We start from the raw sequence: 20,860 nt of genomic DNA on the forward strand, positions 1-20,860 counted from the left end.
AACTTACTTGCAGGTTTACCTTCACAGTAATTCAGAGTCTATGATCAGAAGGACACATTGCTCATGTGACAAAGGACCACAGCTCTTACCTCCTGAGCCTATACTTAAATTTTTGCCCATGAGTTTATATAGATCCTCTTTAACAGGATCAGAGCTATGCTTGTACTTCAGCTGCCAGCCAGATATTAAGCACCCAAAGCATCTGTCCATAAACACAGGTCAGATTCTCCAGGTGTGAGCAAGTGATGCGAAGCCTGAAGCTTTCAAGGCTTAGTCTGTAATCAAGTCCAATGGCTACACTAGTTAGAGCTAGACAGTCAGCAGGCAAAACAAGAGAAAAATACCCAGCTGTTATGGGGAGACAAGTCACTGCCCATAAATAAGTCTGAGGAAAGTCAAAGATCACATGGACAAGGACAATTTGGTTCCTTCTTACATTTCAAAAAGGCTTCCAATGAGGTTCCAGTGAGCTCTCTGAAGAATTTAGGTTGCTTTCAGAAAAACACCAACCCTGTCATGGATTAAGACTTGATTTTAAGAAGTTGGGAGCCAAGTACAAAAAGGGAAGTCAATGGCAGTTCCACATGACTCTCACCACAAACACCAGTCATGACATTTGGCAGCGATCCAAAATAGTAGTTTTTGTCTACTTCTTAGTTCTAAGCAAAAGGATTTATCTCTAAACATGATAAAGACGAGCACAGGAATCTGAAGAATCTCATGAAAGTGAGGACTAATAGAAGTAGCACAAGATGCATTGTTGCTAAACACCAAGCAGCACAAGCAAGGAAAAACTACTTCTCCATAAGTACAACAATGTGTCAATCCACCAATTAATTTTAAGGTAGAAGATTTCTGAGCTGTCATAATAACTATGTCCTGTAACATCAGCTCACTAACCAGCCACAGTCAGAAGCCAAACTAAATACAAGGGATTAGGAAAAAAGCAGCAAACATACCGCTGTAGAAGTCTACAGAGCACTCGCACCCTGTACGCAGGAGAACTCTGCTTTTCCTCTCACTGCTTGTGGATAAAAATAGAAGGTAGAGGAAGATAAGCAGAATTACCAGGTGTATCAGAGAACAAGACCAACCCACAGGAAAACCAGGTTCTGAGAGTGTGAGGCGCTGCCACAGGTGGGATGGAAGAGACGGACATCGGAGACTGTGCAAACGTTATGAAGCAATGAAGAAGTGCTTTAAACGGCAGACAAAACATGAAGTAGTTGAATGAAGGTAATATTCCACACAGTGCCTGGCTGAACTGTCAAAACCCTTGCCGTTGAAGGTTACAGGTAGGAGTTGCATTTAGGTTTAAAAGCAAATCAGACAAGCTGACACAGGTGGGAGCAGCAGCATTAAGGGAATATCTCACATGCTGCGAAGCACTAAAGACACTGCCAAGGAAGCTGCTGCTCCAAACGCTTCCTGAGCTGGAGAAACAGACTTAGGGACTGCTACCAGAAAGCACCACCATGTTTGTGCCTGTCTTATATTCCTCCGCAGAGCAGCTGCTACTAGTTGCTGACTGCACCACAACACCGGACTGGACAACTGTATGCTGATCCAGTACAGCAGTTCACACACAGGGTTGGTCTAATCCACTACGAATTTCCACACTTTCAGAAGCACAAAAGGAAGGAAAAGAGTCTGTTACACACATCACTAAGTCAGAATTGGTTTGGAGACCAGAACCCTTCGTGTCTTTTTAATTTCACTTCCTATCTCCAGAGCTGACTAGCATTTTTATAAGCTCACTTGTACAATGACTACAACTCATCCAACATAGCAATTAGATTTATAAGCAAAGCTTTGTTTCTTGACAGAGCAATCCCTCCAATAACCACAGCCAGGAACCTCAGACCTCCTCATCTACTATAACTCATAACCCATAGTGACAGTATGAAAATCTTAACTATTGAAAGAAAAAAGAGAAGCAGCTCATCTGCAGTCTGTAGCTGTCATGGCCTCATATGGCCTGGTATGAAGGACTTTTATATTTTTCACACAGGTGGTGTCCCTTCTTATTAGGGAACAACTCCCAACAGCAGAGAGAGTACAGTCATATCTAAAGAGTGACTAAATCAGTGCTGGAACCCAAGAACAGCAGCCACTACACAGAATTCTGGGCTGCAAGGAATTACATGTACTGCTCTTTTCCCCCCCTCACATCTCCCAGACAAGAGAGGCTTCGTAAGCCCATTTTGAACAGCCTACAAAAGGGTCCCAGTTTCTCACCTGGTAGCAAACACCACAAACCTCCCACTAGGTGGAGAAAGATCATCCTCAAATGTTCTGCAAAAGCTAAACAGAGCTGAGTAAAGTCTGGGTGTACCCATAAAACATTTCTTATCTTTCTACAAATAAAGCTGAATGAGTTTGCCTTGTAGTCTCCCCTAGAAGATCCTCGCCTTTAGAAAAGGTAGTTTACTGGATTACAGTTTCACATCACCCAAGCTGATATGATTAAAGATTCTGGGACCAGGGATGAGGGAGAAAACATAAACCAAAGAAATCCCTCAAAAAAAAAAAAAAAAAAAAAAAAAAACACACACACACACTGAACAAACCTAAGAACCCACTCAGAACACAGAACAAGCCCTAGTATATTGCCATGGCCTCTCTGAAAGGCTATAGCTCCTTTTGAAAACCCTTGGCTCAATAATCACTGCCCTTATTCACCCCCCTGTGGGAAGAAGCACAGGAAGAAACATAGCTGTCTGCCATGAGTAACAGGTTTTTGCGTTGGGGGCCAGAGATGATAGTGTCTCAGACTAGGAAAGGATTTTTTTTTTGGCCTGTATCCTTATATTGGCTCCAAGTTTCTCCACTCCAAGACAACTAGAGTTTGTTTATTGTGATCTGTCCTGGTGCCAGGCTGCACGGCCAGCACAGTGATAATCACCAAAAACCTCGGTGCAAACCGGTGCCAGAAGCATCATGGTTCTGCCTAGGCTAAACAGAAGTCAGAACCAGAGATTCAGAGGAAGTCATCTCAAACTAGCAAATCCTAGAAGATAAAAATGCAGAAAGAACCTCTCAGTTTCTTGGTCAGTATGGCAACCGACAGGAGCCTTCCAGTAAAGCTATCTAGCAAGACGCTGGTCATTGAGAGAGCAGAGTTCTCAGATTAGACCTTTTCTAGAGAAGCTGAGCTCATGTAAGAATGTATCAGAGCAGGTCATCAAGAAATAAAGTTCAGGTGCTTTATTCTGAAAGTTATTACCGCTGAACTGCATTTGAATGGGCAATATATCCCAAACAAGCCTTACACTGGAAAAAGCCATAATGATTATCACACAACAAATCATTCCAAAATTCAGGAGACACAGGAGAAGTGGCCGCAACCAGATTTTTTCTTCGTTGCTGCACAGGCCAAGTACAGCAGCTGCCTTGGACAGAGCTATTCACTTCAGCCAGCTCCACACACAAAACCACAGAAAATAGAATTCAGCAAGCATTAAAGCAGCATCCTTTTCTCTTGTTATAACTCTGTATTTTAGATTTGGGGTTGTTGACTCTTACCCTCCAGATTTCAGAGCTCAGTCATTTGTGCCTACTTTTCCAGCTTAGTAAGCTTCTCGCTGTTTCTTTTTTGGATATAATTATGACATTACTTACATGTATTCTATAAGTGATCTCAAAAACAACTAACACTACAAGTTTAGAGGAAGACCCTTTGGAATTTTAATTTTAATCACATACGCCAGCCATTTTCCCTATTATAAACAGCCACATATCCCCACTAATCAAGGTATTTGAAATATTAATATGCAAACTAATCTAAATAAACTCAGCAGCTACATTTGACAAGAAAAATAATCCACTTAATCTATTGCTTTAGCATTCAAAATTGCCAGGGTCTTGGCACCAGGAGGCTGAGTGACAACAAGACATAATGAGTTACAAATGGATGCTCTTTACCTTTATGCTTACCATGTGCGTTAACTACAGGACACACAACACAACAGATCAGATAGCAGGTATTATTTGCTTTAGGAGAGCAGTTAAGCACAGAGCTTAATTTGATGAAAAAATCTTCCAAAATTAGTCTTAAAAAACACAGATGCTCCATTTGAAACGTGCAAGGAGAAGTTACAAAATAAAACAATGGATCATCGTGCCTTGCCACTTGTGTGTGGGCTAGCGTGTGATTACAAACCGATAATAGCGACTTCACAGCACGGTTTAGTCTTCACCTGCAAGGTCCTGAACCGCAATTAGGTGTTTTAAAGAGCAACCTGAATCCCATTAGGGTTCCAACAGCAGAGCAAGAGAAATGGAGAGGTTTTGCTGTCTCCAACAGAAACACCCACTTTCAAAATAATGCCAAGTCACCACACCACCTACTTACCCCCTTGGGTTTATAAAGATATTTCTCAAAACCATTTATCCAGTCAACAATGTAGCTATAGAGCATCTTTCCTAGAGGTTTGCAAAGGGGAGGAGAAATATTCAGCACCCAGGCTATCCACTTCCTAACAAGTGCCACCGCACTGGACCAGTCTACATTATTTCGAGTTTTTAATCCTTATCTGCATAAGAGCAGAATCTATACAGTAATGAAGGTGTAAAGTAACAGAGGACAACAACACATAAGAGGAAGAGTTTTTCTGCTCTTTTTTAAGCAGGAATATTTGGCTATTATTCAGAATATTTGGCTAATATTAAGCAGGTTATTTTTTTCTCCTCAGGTACTTAGCAGAAAAGGTTTACAATCAGTATTGTCCATGCAGATCAGTAAATCAGACATTATCAAGGGTTTTAGTTGACGTAATAATGCACATAATGCCTTTAAAGCATGAACATGGCAATAACTAGATGTAACAATGAAGGGTTGGGGTGAATAACAGGCAGCTTTATTTTCTGATATTTTTTTTTTTTACTGCTTTTCTCTATTCCAGTGTTAAAATTGGTGATGTATGCATGTCTCAACTCTATCATCATTCCCAGATTTAGACTACAACACCAGTCAAATGAATTCCCAGCTCTCACACAAACAGCAAACCTCTGGAAATGGATTAAGTGTTCCTGCTGCCACTGCAACACCAGCAACTCAATTCCCAGACTCTGGAAGGAAATGCTCATTGGGTGGAGTAGGTAGTACAGAGAAGAAATCTGAGTTAAGGGGAACAGAAGAGTAACGTCCTCTCCCAGGAGGAAGAAAGTCTGACGACACCAGCAGCAGAGACGCTCTTCCCACTGCCTCCATTCTTCAGGATTACGGTCTACAGCAGCTGCCAGGCTCTCTTGCTTCTCCACAAGGCATGAGCCCTAAACCAACCACACTCAGAATTCAGTACTATTTCCCCCTGCTCTGCAAGAAGTCCCAAGATAAAGTACTACGTCCCAGAAACTGTATTCAAGGTACAAGTTAAATTTTTAATTTTCAAACAAAAAATAGTTTCAATGAAGGCCTGAGAAATGTTCCAGGCAATATTAAAGTGACATTTACAGGCACTTTTTTTAAACTCCTTGAGATGTGTAGCCTTGGACTTAAGGCCAAGAATGCTATCGCACTCAGAATATTCTCTCCAGTTTAAGATCACAATATATAAGATCACACTACCCAGAATTACCTTTCTCCACTTGAAATCACAAGTCATTTTGTTGCAGCTGAACACAAGTGACTAAATACCAAAAACAGAGCATGGGACCACAGTAGCCATTCTTGATCAGCAGGGCATGGATTAAGGAGAGCCATGAGAAAGGAAGAAAACAAGCATGGAGGCAAAGAAAATGATCTTCCTCCTAGCCCTGCGCTCTGCTGCAGAGTCCCGAGGCTGCCAAGGATGGGGAAGCCACGTTCTTGTGCCTCAAGCAGACTCCTGCAGTTGTACTGCTCCAAAGCAACCCCAATGGTTTCAGGATATCAGCAAGGTTTGTAGGCTGAGATGCTATCTTTTATTAGACCAATGTATATAATGAACAGGTATACTGGTCTAACAAGACACTACCGCTGCACTGGGCCTTGCAGACACGCAGTAATCCTTGGTGTCACTACCAGCCCGCTCATAGCCCGCTCATGCCTGTTTCTGCAGAGTGGGGCAGGATGACAGAATACAGCACCTCAAAATTCAGTAATTACTGACTGATATAAACTACAAGTATGCTCCTTAATATATTCAACACTTGTTCCTGAATTCTGATGTCCCAAATTCTCACCAAAATTAAAGAATTGTTAAACTTAAAAATTGTTTTTAGGTTGTTTGTAAGAATTAGAATCAGCTGTCATTTACATCTTTGTTCTCAGTGAAAGGCAAACGAAGATGAACTTTCTAAACAGTCACACTTCAAGATCAACTACTGCACGGCAGAGGAAACCCATAGATACTTTGACAGGGGAAGGGGCAAGGGAAGATCTCTGATATTCTGCACCAGGATGCACGTCACAAGTTACCTTTATATGAGTCTTTTTGATAAGGGAGAAGCAAGAAAATAGAGCTTTCCATGTACTATACCTGTGCACTAAATCAAGCATCTTTTGTCAGTTTAAAATGGGATGAAACGTCTTTGACATACCTATTACAGAATCATCACATGGTGTCCATGACGGGCAGCATTATGGTTGCTCAACATCCCAGCTGCATTTGCTTCCCTTTTAGACACATTTACAAACCTTGCATTTAGTCTTTCCCCAGAGTTCAACACTAATTTAGGGTCTGCTTCTTAACTTTCTTCAACCTTTACAAGTCACTTTGTCTTTCAGAATGGTTCTCTCATGCTACTTATCTACAAAAGGACTACGATGTGGAACTGCTTATATGGCTTAACTAGTTTCCCCCGCATACCTTTCAAAAATCTTAAACTAAACATCACATCTGCATTTTTAGATGAAGAAAGACAGTTATTTAAAGTTTATTCTCAATGTCCCTAATAATAGGGAAAGTACAAAATATAATCCCCAAGTTATATAGGAGGCAAAGGACAACCTCCAACAACAGAAGAGGTACTGCTGTGCAAAATGTTTCCCCAAAAAATAATACATTTAGATTAAGATCCTGTCCATCATTTTCTCTGCTTTTCTTACAGCAGAAAGTCAAGATTGCGGATTGCAGAACTCTACTTCTCCAGCAGGCACTGAATATTTAAAAGCTGACCTTTTATCTGACGCCCAGGCCTAGTTCAGAGTTAACAGTGACCACAATATGTAACCTACTTGTATCTGCTAGCTGCAGTCCAGGTCTCCAGTACCCACAGTAACCAAGCTTGTCCTTATCACACTAAGTAACCTGCTGTGTGGGGAAGCCAAAAACCAAGGCAAACCTGAAGAATAAATTACCTCCTCATTCCTCCAGGCCAGAATGAAATACACTCATGTGAATATTTATATTATTCCTGCTAAATTTGTCTGATGGACAAAGACTTGAATATTACTGGACACACAAGAAGTTCTCCTAAACACTTTCTTTTACAATGTTTTCTAAAGGTATCGGGTATTTTACCAATACCTGTATTAGCTCACTAGTCCAGAACTTTTATCTTGCTAGTGCCACTAAACCATCGCAAGCCCTAGTACATAGAAGTCAAAAAAGCCAGAATTCTTGTCCAATGTTTTTCGCTTTTACAGCGAATACAAGTACTAAGGCACTGAAAAATTATGCATCCTTGAGCTTTTTATCTAACAGCAACTTCAACATAACAAAGGGTTGTTTTAAAAACTTCTCATTATCCCCAAAAAATCCCAAGCATGAAAAAGAATACCTGTAAGATCTAAGATAACTATTAGGAAGGATAGTTCCCGTAAGTACTGCACAAAGTAGAAGAAAATTAAGTTTTGGGTGCCACATCTCCTTCCTTGCCTGCATGCTCCCAGGAGACACTGCAGAAGCTATGAACCACCACGATGATGTTCAACAGCTAATTTTAATCTTGTATTCGTGACTTGATTCATAACCCTGCAAATCACTAGCTGCCTAAAGGTCTTAGCTTTAGCAGCAAATTGAGACTTAAATTCTGGTCTAAGACAAATTATAGAGTACTCGCAGTAACAAGTTGCAAAAGTTATTCTGTATTATCTGCAATAAAATTGTGCTTTTTAACCAAGAGAAGTGAAGCCTACTCAGTTTCTCGTGCTTTACACAGTGAGACAACTGCATTAACTAGCTTTTAGACACAAACAGTGCTGTTACTGTTCCCAAGGCTTTGAAGAGAACTATAAGCTCAAAGGATAAACGAAAAGAAAGCCCTACAGAGGAAAAACAAACAAGAGGAAACCACCACACACAGAGCCAACCCCATCTTCACCACTACACCACTGTTACCCCAGCACACTCCCAGGCTTACTGCAGCTGTTGAAGGGCTCAGGCTGCACCTGCAGTACCATGGACAGGGTATGCAGCTCATTCACTTCAGAGCATTTAACCACTGAATTTAAGCAACCAGTTCAAGTTTTTTTTTTTTTTTCCTCCAGGTAACATCCTTTTTCAGTGAAAGAGATTCAGCCCATCTCTGTATTACACCCACAAGCTTCAGTGCTTACTTCAAGGAGTTCCTTTCAAGTTGAAAAACCTTTTTGCACTTCCACCAAACCCACACTATCAACATTAAGGCCCATGACTTGGTTTCAAACTCAAGCATAGACAACTTTCTGTTGATGAAGCAGAGGATTTTTGCATATTTGTTATAGCATCATCGAATCACTCAGACTGCAAAGGACCTCAATGGTTTTCTAATCAACCTCCTGCTCAAAAGAAGGTCACAGAGACCAGTCCAATTACTCAGGGCTTTATCTAGCTGAGTCATCAAAGCAGCCAAGGATGGACACCTCCTTCAGAAAACTGTTCTAATGGTTGACATCTCCATGGTGAAACATTTTTTAAAAGCCAGTTATTTTAACTCAAGCCTGCTGTCTCTTGCATGCCCTCTGCACACTGCTGTGAAGAGCCCAGCTCAGTACTCTCAATGCCCTGCCCAGAGGTACCAGTAGTTACTATTAGCTCCCACCTTCCTGAGGCCTTCTCTTCTCCACGATGAAGAGCCAACTTCCCTTCATCTCTTCTCACTTGGTCCTATAGAGCAAGAAACTGTCCCAAACATTTTGTTGACCTTCCACTGACCTCCACTCTGTCACCTTCTGGTGTTTTGAAGCCTAATGCCGGTATTAATGGAACAACAACAACTGTTACTGGTATTATACAAACTCATAGGATTTCAGCAAACTCATACGACTCACACATCCATGACATTGAAATGTAAGATTTTCAGTCTGAAGTTTGGATTAGGAGTGGATTTTCTTCATCCTTACACTTCAGAGACAACAGCAGGACTCTGCTGCATCATTTGTGGTAGTGGGGGGGGACCATGTTCATGCTCTCCCCTGGTTATGTTTTCAGGCACTGGAACAAGTTGCCCAAGGAGGTGGCAGTGTCACTGTCCCAACCCTTCCTTAAACACCCCCAGGATGTGGTACTTAGGGACATGGTTTAGTGAGTAATATTGGTGGATGGGGGACGGTTGGACCGGATAAACTTAGAGACCTTCTTCAACCTTTATGATTCTATATTAAAAGCTTTTCCAGTACACACTGAAATGAATTGTACACTGCCTCTCTGATTGTCACCCCCTCCTAGGACATCTCAAGTCTAGAGAGAAAGAAAGAAGGGACATCTCATATTCAGCCTGTAGCTGTTTCTAAACTAGAATTAGTTATGGAAGAACTTCCAAAAAAAGCCACCCAACTGAATGACAGTTCTCTGAGCAGAGCAGAAGTTTTACAGGATTAAATATATACTTAGATACACAGGGACAAGTAAATAAGATCAGAAAAGCCTCTGTTGCATATACTTTGAGGTGTAATATGAAGGAGAGTAAGAATACATTATATGGGCCGCTATCTAAACCGTAAGCTGATACTCAAGGTGAAATAAATTAACAGAAGAGCCACAAGCACGCTTGTGTTCTGGGAAGGTCTTTGTCCTAGTGATAACCACAAGCAAAACTTCTAATATCCATTTTCCAAATCATCCTTTCCATACTCCAAACTTACTCAGCAGGCTAATGGCAACATATTTCAGGACAGTACTAGCTATTTAGACACCAACATTCCCGGGTGAAACAAGTAATGTAAGGAATTGTTAACTACTGGGAAATCCATGTTTTGGCCAGTAAGTCAGCGAATACCAGAGACAGGAGAAGGAGGCATGGAGAAGGGTTGTATCCAAAGATTTACTTTACACCTCCTGGGGGAGAAAAATGTTTTCCTTTTTCTCAAGGCAATGACTGGGGAACTACGGATTCTAGCACCGCCAAGTCTTCATTAACAGAAGATGAAATCCTCTCTACAGGCCTCCACATGTCTCAGGAAAGCCCCCCTCCTTTCTTTGATTCCCAGAAAAAGGGGAATAAATATTTCAGAAAAAGGTCTGTACTCATCTAGTTTGTTTTTGTTCTTAATTCCTACAAATAAATTACATTCCTGCACCTCCTGAGAAGTTAGTCAGAATCCTTGAGAAGCTACCAAGAATCAGACAGCAGCAGCAGCTGGTCAGTCTCTTCACCTCATTCAAAAACTTGAGAAACAGCACAGTCACCGCCTGCAGATTCCAGCTCAGCCATTTATGCTCTTGGTATCTTCACAGCCACATGAGAGCAAAAGGAAGCAAACACCTAACAGTTCGGAGATACAGTAATATTAGATGAATAACCCACAGGTACTTTCACTTTAAACCTCAGGCAACACAGCAACTCATTAGTACTTGAATTTATACAGAGCTCAGGGCAGAAAACAGTAAGAATTAATGCCTTGATCCTACAAACATTTAAGTTGTACCTAACTTTACTCAGTGCAGTATATCTATTGATTACAATGAAGTTACAAAGTGTGCTTGAACCACAGAACAAAGCCTAAACTTGCAGCACCAGGTGGCAAAGTTGTTTTATCAGAAGAATTCCCTAGCATAAAGACTGCAGTGGCACACTGTAACTGTCTCGATGTGTAAATCCACGTGTTACAGTGGAACTGTTAAGCTACAGTACAAGTTTAACATACAAAAGGCCATTTTTACTTTAAATACATACAAATTCTACATTTAGGTACTTATACTTAGGCATTTTCAGGAGGAAACAAGTAGTTAAAACACTGGCCCTGTGGCTAGCAACTGTGAAGTCCAATAGAGAGGAAAAAAGGCACAAGTTATACATCAAGAAAGCTGAATTGTTTAGGTACATCTGGAAGGTAAAGTTGATTGCAAGTACAGCACGCATCCTGCATCCAAGTGTATGGCACTGTTGAAGGGAATGGAAGCTAGGCCTTGGGTTTATTTCTTGTTCTATGCTGAAAGCATCGAAAGGTGAGTTCTCTCCAAAATCCACAACTCTGTAGCAGGTAAGTCTACATATTGCAGTATCTCTTAGCAATTTAGAGAACAGAGTTGGACAGAACACAGGTGCATCTAACTAAAATACAGCATCAAGTAACACCAGTGACCTACTGGTTCTGTCGGCTGAAGGCAGACATTGACTCTGCTCAGTTAACTAAAGAGAATAAAAATACCATACTTAGGACACCGCCTGCTTGGGACATACACAAGTAGGATGCTGACACATAGTAGACAGCAGTGAACAGCACAAATGCCTACCTTGTCATAGTTACATTCAAACACACCTCAGGATTGTTTTTTTTGTCAAGAGAACATTTAAAGTTTTACCTTGTGGGGGAAAGAACAGCACAAGACACCACACAAACAAAGAACTGGAAACACATCAAGAGCTTAAGTGGAACAACTATAAAAAAGGAATATTAAATACATTAACAACATTAACAAATGTTGTATGGAACAACCACAAAAAAAAAAAAAAAAAAAAACATTTCCTCCCCCGCCACTTTTGACTGGGTTGCAGTTCAGAACCTTACACCTTCTGAAGATATCACTGGGCAGGAAGGAGAAACCTTAGCCATTCCAGAATAAAAGCCACTTTGGAAATAGCCACTCCATTCCCAGCCATCCTAATCATTCAGCATACGTTGCAGTTTTCTATAAAATTTACCTTTCAGAAAGTGGAAGATGACACTTAATTCATCATTTCTTTACCCAACAAGATTGCTGTTGTAACAAAAAACATCAGTACAGAGCTCAGATCCACAAGCCTAGATATTTGAGACAACACCACTGAGAAGTTACTGGTTATCTCTCAAATTACCATTCACTTTTAGCAGACAGAATTAAGAATAAGAAATAAAGACATACAGAAACAAAAATATGGGCTGAAATTACAATTAAAAGACTGTCACAAGGGTAAAAGTTACATTGCAAGGAACTAAGTTAAATTCAACTTGTGCAGAAGTTTAGGATGACCTTGATTTACCCAAGTTTTGGGGTTTTGTTTTTTAGTAACTAAACACAAGAGTTTAGAGACTCCAGATAATAATCTTGCATCAATGTCTTCAAGTGAAGGTTCCATCTCCAATGGGATAAAAGCTGGAAAGTTTTAAGAATGCAGAAGTTAACAATATCAAGACATACCCACTAGCATGCACTCACGTTTAAAACTAATCAAAGTAAACTACAGCTTTACCATAGATATTTGTTTTGCATTTCCAAAAAATAAGTTATATTTCAGAAAGCAAACCAAACTTCATACATACAACTTAGCAGGGGTAAACTTCAGAGGATGGAAGAATCTTCCTATCGCTCACTCCATACAAGTGCTATGAATCCACAGAGGTGACAAGTTTGAGCAGTATTCACTCTGATCATAAATCCTACCTCCCACAAGTCTGGTTCATGAGTTACAATCCTCTGCTGCCACTGCTCCGGGAAATATGTATTTGTTAGTAAACAAAAAGGTTGGGAAAGATCAGCACCTCCATTCAGGGAAGTACCTTTATCTCAATGGGGAATAGAGCGTATGATGGCTTGAAGATAACCTATAGCTGTAGTAAACAAATTCTAGAGACAGTCACAGACAAAAACAATTGTCTTTAAGAAAGGAAAGGGAGAGCACTAAGAAGTATCCTGGGGACAGTTTTCCAGGACATTTTCTAAAAAGGCTGTACAGAAAGGGAAAAAAATTAATATCCTAAAAAGAAACAATCCAGTAAAACACTCAGAAGCAGAGTATCCGTTTCCACAAGCTTCAGTAGGGTGTGGAGCACTGGTTTTAGATATATTCCTTCTACTACTGCCTCAGCTATATGGAACCACATTAATTCAGGCAGGTCAATTTAAGGAGTCACTAGCTATGTACAAAATCCTGAATTCAATCCCCCAAAAAGTAATCTGCCAGACTGCAAGATGCTATAAAAAGCACAGAAGTTCAAATGCACTGCAAATGCACTTGCCTAGCATATTCTTTAGATGCTGTTGCTTTCCTTCACAGGTTTTGTTTGTTCCCACCCCCCAAACTAATAAACAGCTCTGAACTCTTACTGATCAAGAGCAGCTGAACACAGCACCTCCACAGAAGCCTAAGCCCATGCGAGATGCAAACTAACAAGAATCCAGACAAGATTCAGATAACTGCCTTGGGAGAAAGAAGGACTGGCTATTAGATTTAAGTTTCTTTTTAAAAAAAAGAGAAAGAAAAAATATACAAGAGAAATACAGTATTAAAGCGGCCTCACCAACATCTATATTGACGGCGGCTCTGGTTGAGGAGATGCTCTCTTCAGTATCAGGCTTTATGTTTAGTAAAACAAAACGTAGTGATGATGAATCCTTCCCTTATACTTCCATATACTGGTATCTTTCCTGAGTCTGTCCTAAGTCCCAGGAAAAAAGTGGTATACTATCAGAAGGTGGTGCCCTGCACTTCTATGGAAGTCGCCTCCAGGCCTTCAGAAGTACATTGTGCATGCAGCACAAGCAGCAGCTGGCTGCTCCTCTCACCCAATGAGAGTCTCAGCCGCTCAGCACGGCTGACTACAGCACTGCAAATGCTAGAAAGAACCTGCCTCTCACCTCTTCCTCGCAAGTGGAATTTGTCAGAAAACAAATTTTGGCTTGCCTCTACTCAATAAAGTATGTGAGTATATGCACAGGCACACATGTGCACACAAAAAATACAGCCAACAGAAACTGGTATTAATTATCAGTAGAGATAAAGTAAGGATTTTAATTCCAAGTGCCTGTCTTCTGGTTCTTCACTTGGATTACACTCTACACAACTAATCCAAAAGTAACAGCAATGCCACAGCAGGCCCTCCTCATGAAGGTGGCTCTAAGGGCTCCCTTTTTTCTTTGACAGCAGTTAGCTGGCAGCCCAGCAAAAGATGCTGCTCTTTAAAGAACCAATTCCAAGCAGTTTCCAACTGAGGCAAGGTGTTTTCTCAACACTGTCAAAGAGTCATACAGTCACACAACACAGCTGGTTCTTACCGAGTTTCACTGCGCTATGTATTTATGTAGTAGTAACCAGAGCGATCCTTTTCCTACAAGGTATGCCACTGCCCCACCCCCAGGGAATCACGAGCCTGCAAGGTTAAATCTAAATGAGACCATGAGCAAAATGATTAAGAAATTAATGGCTTTAAGAGAGCTCAATTAGAGCAGGAAGCCACTACACTGCTGTGAACAAGAGGATGGACCTACAGCGAGGGATTTCTTACAGTTACCACTACTACTCAAGAAAAACAGAACTATAAACCAGACAGAAGATGCCTGCCTGTGTGCAAAAGACAGCTTGGTAATTACAAAGCTGGTATTTCCTTACATTTCCCAGCGATTATTTCGTATTTTTATTTCACACTAACAGTTACGTTGAAGAAAGCCACCAGCAATCATCCTCTGCCTTCAGACTTACCACCTGATATTCCAGAACCAGTTTGCCAGTAACTGTGGAGCCACAACATTAATATGTTAAATGCACACTTTACTAAATGAAAGTATTGGCAAAGAAGCTCTCAAAGACAAGAAGAAACTACACTTTCTCAAACCTGGTTCCTTCAGTTACAACTTCCCTGACCCTTCACCCAAGATGAAGTTTGGTAAAAGGAAAACTTACCACAGTAGGAAAAGGGATTGGACTTGCTAACAAGCAACAGAAGCACATGCAAGTGGGCTGCTTCAGAGGAGCAGCAGTTATGTGATAAACAGCAGCACGATTAAATCACTAGACAAATTGGATTAGTGGGCCCCTCTCTCATTTGGGCTAGTGCTTTCAGCTAATTCCAACAGTTCAGGGTCCCTACCTTTCACACTGATGGGGGAGATGCACTCAGATTATCTATCAGGCAAGCTGACCTATAAACACAGATTTTGACCTAACAAGTTTTGGCCTTTCTTTTCATGCTACTTTAGGAGCTCTCAGAGGAGACTTTTTTATGAATGAGACACTGAAGACAAATTCCAGATTTCATTAAAAGAAAAGTCACGTGTAATGAAGCAGTAGCTATTCAAAGAGAGGGGGGTATAGTTTCTATTTCTGAATCATCCAGCAGCCCAAGGTAACTTCTGCAGATCACAGCAAAGCTTTAGGTCTTGAACAGACAGGTACAGACACAGCTCCATATATACCTATCTTCACTCATTAGGTTTGGAGAGAAGGAAAAAAAGCAGTTGAACGCTTTCTCCATACATCTCCTGACTACCACTATGCACTTCTCCAACCCGCCCCCCACCCCCTTTTTGTTTAATTTCTAAGTGGTACTGCAAACCAGGAACTCTGAACGAGTCATCACTGGTTACCTGTGTGGCACATTACCTTCATCAAAACTTCTATCACTCGAACTCCCTCAGGTCAGCAATTGCAAAGTATATATTTATATCACTGAATTATTTCCTTCAATGCCTGCACTCAAGTTGTTAAATATGTATTTTTTTTAATGGTCAGTTATTGTAACATGTAGTAAGAGATAGGTTTGAAGTAATAACATCACCTCAGTTGCAAATACAGTATTTCACACTTCTATGAGTCTTAGCCCAGGCATCCTGCAATTTAAAATTAATATACACCGTTCAAACAGGTTTTGTATTAAGCTTCCTGCCATAACTGTAGATTTAAACTAAAATACAAACGTGTAGCCTACTTTCCAATAAGTCATCTGTTGAACTCACTGCTCCTGAAACAAGTTGCCTAGCTTCTCATTTGTCCATTGCATTAAGCTGGGAAGCTGGTAGCAGGTCTTCCTATACAGCGCATTTTGCCCTACAATGAGTGAGATTGCCACCTTTTTACTTACTACTTTTCTGAATCAAATTTTACACGGCAGAAACTGTTTAAGAATATCCGTACTGGGGAAGTAAATGCACCTTCTGCTCAGCAAGGAAGAGATTAGAGCTCAGTAGCCCAAAACAGAAGATTAGGTTGCAGTGCACCATGAAGGAGACCTAAAAAATGTGCTGAAGTAGTAGCAGGGATGAAGCACTACTTAAAAACCACAGTACTTACTCCTGTCACTCATACAAAGTTCCTGTGATTTTGTTCCAAATTCATTAGCAGAAATTCAAAGTCAAGAAAGATACCATCGTTACACGTTCTTTCTCCATCCATTTCATCTCTTTTGAAACAGAAAGAAGGGAAAATCCTAGTGCTGCTAACTAGTATTTACAATCAAACACAAGATGCTGCAATTTTGCATTTCAGAAATCAAGGACTGCTAAGCTGTGATGACTAAGAAAACCAAGCCCCAGAAGGACGCAGTCCAATGATCTGCGCTCCAACAGGGAGCCCTCCATCCTGCAACCAAAGCCTGGAATAGTGCAGTCATTTCACATCAGATACTGCAGGCAATTGAAATCTACTTCATGTTAGGCATCTAATTCTTGAGAACGCAGCAAGGAAGAAGCTGATGCTGGGACTGCAGAAGAAAGTCACTTGCAAACAACCAAAGTTTTGCAATTGTCCTTTACAAAACAGATCCTGGTCAAAAGCAGGCAGCACCAGGAGCAAGCCCCGGCCAAGAGCTAAGCTCCATTCCCACCAAGCTCAGCAGCATGTTTGCTTCAACTCTACATCTTTAAACTCACTGACTAGAAGATGCACAAAACCCTTTTAATGACCCCAATCCAACTCTCTCCAGCTTGAAAACCAGCGAGAGATGAATTAACTAATAAAAATATTGAAATAGATGATTATTTTGAAATCAACTGTAACATATCCTGCTCCAGAATATAATACGTAGATAGGTCTTAACATGCACAGAAAAGGAATGATAAGGTGCCATTCTCTTGCTTCCTCATGCTGTTACAGCACATGCATAAGATAGCGCATATATAAACTACTTTGTACACGTGTTTAAGAAAACACAGGTAAGGCCCACTGAAATGAAACACCCCTCAAAGAAATATCTCGGATTTGCCATGATCCTAGAACAGGCAGAGGAAAACAAACAAAAACACACTAGCCCACCCCCACAAAAAACACCTGACCTCATTACTTAAGTGCTATGTGGAAAACACTATTTTAAACACTAATTCTTTTCTTTAGGCTGGAGTAAGCAGTCTAATAACAGCTAGCCAGAGCCAGATGCCAAGAACACGAATTCTGAACGTTCACTAAATTAGTAGACTGTTTAATATAATTTTGAAGTAAGAAGGTGAGGATCTTCCTTTCAAGCTCACACAAGAAAAACGCCATCTGACAGAACCAAACGTATGATGAAAGTTTCTGGTACAACATAACAAAACCCACGTTTGATGAAAACATACACCTAACAGATCCAAACGGTTTAGCACAAGAACATACATAGACATGCTTTTACTTACAGAGCTTACACTCACACCGCCTGCTAGATACTTAAATCGCCCTCCCAGTTTGCTTATAGGTAGAACCAGAAGATCTGAGCACCATCTTTACCCACGACAAACTATCTGCTGTTTAACTTCAGTTTCTAAGACTGGTAAGCATTTATAATTGGTTAAAATTTACTAACACTTTAACAATCTCTTGAAAGGAACTGGTCTGTTCTTCGAGAACTAGAAGGGGCCCGAAGAGATGCCTACTTATTCACCAAGTCCTTACTCTTCACGCTGTTTCCATCTGATAAAAATAGGACAAAGTAGACAGAATTTACACACTAGAAATCAAAGAAAGCACCAAAATTATCTTAAATAACAGAAGCATTCAGGACATTAAAGCAAGGTAAACTTTGCCATCTTTTCACAGATGCATTAAATTATCATAGCAATACTACACAAATCCTAGTGGGGCAAAAGGCGATTTGTAGAACCTAAGATGCCATTCCCCGGGTGAACGTTCAAGAACTATTGATGCTAGTGGTCTTCCTGAGCAATTAGTTTCCTTCCAACATGTAGTACGGCCTTGGACAACTAAATTCTTAGCTCTGATAAAGGGATCTGAGGCCTAACATGCCTTTGCTGACCTATGATGAGTCACTTAGAAGATGTTTTATAAGCATGGGTGACTGCTATCTGAAATAAATTCATTTATTTCAAAGAGGTAGGCAAAATTTTGAGAAACATGTCAAGGTTAAGCCTTCAGGGCCCTTGCTTGATCAGAGATCAAGATCTTGGTCAGATTAACTTCAAAACATTTCACTTATATATAGAATATCCTAACTTCCCTGAACTACAGCCGTGAAGGACGTCTAGCTGTTTATAATTAATATTTTTAATAAAAGAAAAGCCGCACACTTGTGCGGATTCTCTTGCGAAGTTCTTTAACCCCAGCATTTCATTTAGAGGGCACCGCGTAGCGGTTCTTAAACTTGCTGAAGAAAAGGCACCAACAAATTTTGAGAGCACTATTCCTGAAATGCACTCACCACCCTTCCTCTAGGAAGAAAAGAGGCTCTTAGGATCATCCAAGAGTCATCATTTAAAAAGCTAATAAGAGGCGGCACCTGAAGAAACAGTAAGTTAAAAGCAGAGATCATTTTATCATTCTATTCCCCCTTTCCAAAACAATCCCTTCCCCTAGAATGAACTTTGCTTGCAATTCAGCCAAGTTCAACTGCCAAGCATTTCTAAACACTTACATGTGTTCATCTTGTTTATGAATTAGAAACTCTACCACAGAATCCCAGAAGCTTAAGGTGCAACGCATCTGAATCCTAGACCACACGCTAGTTCGCTACATTACTAGAGAGACATGAAGAAACTAGATGCATATTATTTGAGTATTTGGAGGCCAGCTGAAACCAATCCATCCCCTCAAACCTCACAGCTATTTTATTCTCTGCTCTTCATAAGACTGCATCTTGTTGTGCTTTCCCTGTGAAACAAACAAAACAGGAATACAGGGAGGACAGAGGGAATCTCATTCTTCCACACATTCATCTATCTATACACGTGTCTTCTGTTAAGGCCAGTCATCATGTTTACAGGCATATGAAGTCAAAGTACAGGGATGCCCAAGTTGAAGCACTTTAAAACTAAAATGAAGTACAGACAGTCAAAGCTCAGCGCGTTACGCATCTGTACAGGCTCAGTAAACATGCACTCGGCCAACATTAACTTCTAAAACTTGGGCAGGAGCAAGCGAACATCTGCAGGCCTGGAGTTTCCACAGCTTTAACCAGCTGATGGCTTTTGCTTACATTAAGATACGGTCCAAAGAATTATTTCTCCTGCGAACTACGCATTTGGTGTCACTATACTGATACAAACGTCTAAGCCATGGACTATTAAATCCTTCCTGGGACAGTAATGAAGCATTTTAAGGAAGCGATCTTGTGTGTTTTCCCTCCTGTCTTCCCATGCACACGGAGACAGCAGCAGCTCACTTTCAGCCTGGCAGGTAGAGCTCTGTGACAGTCACTGGAAGTCAGATGAGAGTCCGCACGCAGCCCTGTCATTTGCTCCTGCTAATGCACAAAATGGAAAGGGCTTCCAGTGCTTTGCAAGGGGGAGACGGAAAGTTACATGCTGATTATTTTACAGACAGGCAAATCTCAGGAGGTTACACGGACGGTACAAAATAACGTGGAAAAAAAAAGAAAAAAAAAAAAGAAAAAAAAAGAAAAAAAACACAAGACGCTGCCATTTACCATCTGCTTCCCTCTCTCCCCCCAATACTAAAATAAAAGTGCCTATCACAGGAACAAATGGAGCCCGGCCGCGGGGAGGAGGCAGGAGGGGACGAGAGGAAATTTCCACGCAAACCCGGGGCTCCCCTCTCGGCCGGCCGCCCGTGCCCGGGGAGGCTCCTGGGCCCGGCAACCCCCGGCGGGGACCCCCGGCGGCCTCCCCCCCGTGCCCGGCGCTCCCCTCCCGGCGGCAGCCGCCGCCTCGCCCCGCGCCCTGCCCGCTCCGCCGCGTCCCCCCCGCCGCCGGGGCCGGCCCGGGGGGGTGGGCTGAGGCCTGCGCCGTCCCGGCGAAGCCTCGGCGCTCTCGTAGGCAGGGCGGCCCGGCTCCCCCACCCCTCCTCCTCCTCCTCCTCCCTCCTTCCTCCCCCGGCCCGGCCTGCAGCTCGCACTCACCCGCCTTCCTCGGCTCGGCTCGGCTCGGCCCGGCCCGGCTCGGCCCTGCCCAGCCCGCGGTGCGTGTGCGCGGCTCTCTCTCCCTGCCGGGCCGGCGGGGGCGGGCGGGCGAGCGTGTGGGGAAGAAGGAGAGGGGAGAAGGAGGAGGAGGAGAAGGGTGGGGAGGGAAGGCGAGGGGAGCCGAGCGGAGAGCGGGGGGCGACCGCGGCGGCGCTCCCGGGGCGGGACCTGTGGCGGCGGCCGGCCGGGCGCTTCGGCGGCTGCTCCGACGGCCTTCAGGCGAGGGACGGGGAAGCTCCGAGCTCGGGGCGCTGCGCTGCCAGCCCGGCCACCATCTTACATTAGGGAGACTTGCCCTGGACGCCGCCTCCCCTGCGCTTGCGCCGCCGACAGTGGGCGGGGAGCGGCGGCGGGGGGCGGCCGCGGGGACGGGGCGCGACGGCAACAGCCGCGACGGCGCGGGGCCGCACGGGACTTGTAGGCGGCCGCGGGCCGGGCCGGGCCGAGCCGGGGCTCCGGATGCCGCCTCCCCCCCCCCCC

The 20,860-nt window shown here is 42.5% G+C and overlaps 1 protein-coding gene across 7 annotated transcripts in view; it reads right to left on the reverse strand.

Annotated features, from left to right (window-relative positions):
• The window catches only part of CNOT4 (CCR4-NOT transcription complex subunit 4), a 72,689-nt gene extending 51,957 nt beyond the window's left edge, over positions 1-20,732 (reverse strand). For 2 of the 7 annotated variants that reach the window (XM_035336056.1, XM_035336071.1), the window contains exon 1: positions 20,321-20,730. The gene's annotated coding sequence lies outside the window, so the exon portion shown is untranslated. Of the gene's footprint in view, positions 1-20,320 lie in introns of all 7 variants that reach the window. The other 5 variants (XM_035336031.1, XM_035336052.1, XM_035336080.1 and 2 more) reach the window with 5 other exon arrangements.
• Positions 20,733-20,860: the final 128 nt, after the last annotated feature.

The sequence above is a fragment of the Oxyura jamaicensis genome, chromosome 1 (assembly GCF_011077185.1).
Source record: "Oxyura jamaicensis isolate SHBP4307 breed ruddy duck chromosome 1, BPBGC_Ojam_1.0, whole genome shotgun sequence".
NCBI lineage: Eukaryota > Metazoa > Chordata > Aves > Anseriformes > Anatidae > Oxyura > Oxyura jamaicensis.